This window comes from Priapulus caudatus, unplaced genomic scaffold (assembly GCF_000485595.1).
Source record: "Priapulus caudatus unplaced genomic scaffold, Priapulus_caudatus-5.0.1 Scaffold721, whole genome shotgun sequence".
NCBI classification, from domain to species: domain Eukaryota; kingdom Metazoa; phylum Priapulida; class Priapulimorpha; order Priapulimorphida; family Priapulidae; genus Priapulus; species Priapulus caudatus.
In genome coordinates, this window is record NW_014577782.1 from 149,380 (window position 1) to 152,183 (window position 2,804).

A 2,804-nucleotide genomic window follows, 5' to 3' on the forward strand; every position below is an offset into this window, starting at 1 on the left:
TCTGCGAATACGTCCTCCCACTCGCATTATGCCATTACTGTCCAAGAAAGGATCAAGCTGATGAAGACGAGTGTAACGATGTAGTTCGTTAGTGGGGTCGTACTACTGGCGATCTATGGCTAGACGCTGGTAGGTGTGCTGCATGCAGGTAGATACACGGATGGGAGTACGCAAACCAACATATAGACATCAACTATGATCGTAACGTACCACACTGGCGTTTATTGTTGGACATGATGCAAAGTCGATAACAAGCACGGGGTATCAGATATAAGCTATCGGAGAAGAACAAGAGTCGGTCGGAAGGACAGTCAGGTTCTCCCGAGCTTGGCTTGAGTCTTCGCCTTTAAGCCCGTCCGTAATTGGTCACCATAAAACCCGCGCCTTCGTGACACGTTTCTCACGACGCGAGTTTCTCACGGCGCGACCTCGCGAGCAGGTGGTCCTCCACCGTCGCCTCGCCTCCTTTGTCGCACCTAGGTGACACAATCGGGATTCATTCCCGCGACGGGCGAGCTCGGGTGTAGCCGGTGTTTATGCACCATAAACACGGCTTCATTCTCGCCACGGGCGAGCTCGGGTGTAGCCGGTGTTTATGCATCATAAACACTCCTCGCTACACTCCTCCCCTTCTTTAAAAATGGTCGCCCCGACCATCAGAGCTGACAATATCTAACGCGTAAACGAGAGCGCGGTACGTAATTTTAACTGCTACTACTCTATAAGCTATAATATTTGATTAAGCTTCATGAATATACCGCTATACCGCTATTGCCCTGTTGTATACACAATAAAATGCACCGTTTATATAACGATTACAATGTACACCGTCACCAATAGCCACACACACGCGCATCCATATATATATGTTATATATATATATATACCTATGTGTGTGACTGCACTTAAACTATACAATTATAGTTTCTTGCCCCTCTCGGGTTGCCTTTTCTGGTCGTAGGGGGGGTCCTCTTGAAGGTCGTCAGCCGTACCGGCGAAGTGGTGGCAATTTGCTCGTCCAGGCGTCTGCGTTGTCATCTCTCCCAGCCGCGCCGTGGTAGCATCCCGGGGCGAATGGTAATTGAGCGTTTGACGTGCTCACCAAAGTTTGTAAAATTCGCCCGGTATGGTAATGTTCATTCCGGCGCGGCCTAGTGGCTCGGTGGGCCCGTGGCGCAAACGGCGTGCACTCCGCTGCTGCTTCGGGCCACCCGCTGGTTGACGACACCGTTGTTGCTGGCGTCGCGCAGACCGTAGCCGGTACCGGGGTTAGACGTCCTGTCGCGCTGGCGTCGCGCTGTCGTTGCCGGCTGGGCGCATCGAGGTGGTTAGAGCGCTGTGCTCAATCCATCGGCGCGGGCGAGTCATAGCCGTCGTCTCGCTGTTGTCGACGGCGGAGTCTCGCCGCGCTGAGGAGGTTGTGCGACACGCTTATGGCGCCTCCCTCCACGACTCGCATGATGCGATATGGCATCTGGGGCCCCCCAATGTAAAAGTCGAGCGCAAGTGCCTGAGGGTCCCACCTAACCCACATGAAGGGGAATTGCATCCTCCATGCGCGGAAAAGTTCCCCCCAGTCGATTAGCGTGGAGTACCGCTCTGCGTGTGTGCCAATTAAGACGGAATCGCGCACCGCGAGGCCGGCGGGGAACTGGGAGTAGACGATGGGGCTGTCCAAAATGGGGGCTAGAATTAGTCGGTGGTAGTCTGCGGCCGCCCCTTCCCACCACGAAGTTGAAGCCGCCGTCACTCCCGGTGGGGGCAGAGGTATGCTCCCCCGTACGAGTGACTGGCAGGCCGTCACACTAGGCGGGTGTGGGACATTGGCAGACACCAGCCGATCAGCTAGCAAGCAGGCCACGATGCCGTAACCTTCCGCTAGCAGGGCTCGCATGATGGTTATATACTCTGGGAGGGTCAGATGCGACCCCCACAGGAATTCCTCATTTGCGATCGTCCTTCCCAGATGCGCGGACCAGGGGTTCCCCTCGAGCATTTGCAGCAGGAACGCAACCCAGGGCGTGTCTGCCGGCAGTATAATGGGGCTGAGGGTGAACCTGGCAACCAGTTCGCCCGCGTAAGCCAGCTCCCATTCCTGGCAGTCATAATACAGGTTCAAGTCTGTAAAGAAACCGGAAATCCGCCACGCATTTGCGCAGCGTGGAAAAATTTAATACAATGTAGTAAACAATATACAATATACGTTATAGTTCTTAATGATGATGCTAGTTATTATTGAAAATATACCGCATGACGTTATACTATCGCCACGCTGATCCGTGCGCACTTACTCTATAGCGAAATTTAATGCGCGCTATGTACTAGGTATAAAATAATATACTAGAGGTATGCGTCGCATACCGCTATGCTTCCAACACCCTGAATCTACAGATAGGTGAGCATGACAACGAGATGGCTACTTATATAATTGTCGCTTAACCGTATAACTAATTAGTACCCCCTGCCCGCCTAGTGCTAACCGGTAACGAACGCTACGGGGGAAGTGGGATCCTCACTGCCCCGAGCTGGTGTTGCTGTCATTAGCGGCAGCGTCATAGGTGGGATATTTGTCGTCGGGGCTGGTAACGGTTGCGACGGTAGAAATGGCGCAGTTAATGGCGTTAACTCTATCTCGTCTGTCAGCTGGGGTGCGACGCGCGGTACCACAGTCGCGCCCACGCACACCGGGGCGACAACCTGTGTAGGCGCGTGTCGTTCTCTCACTATACTGGCCCGCTGCCAGCGAGAACGTGAAGCGTGTTTACAACGCCAGTAAATACACGCAGCACCTGTCAGCACGGCTG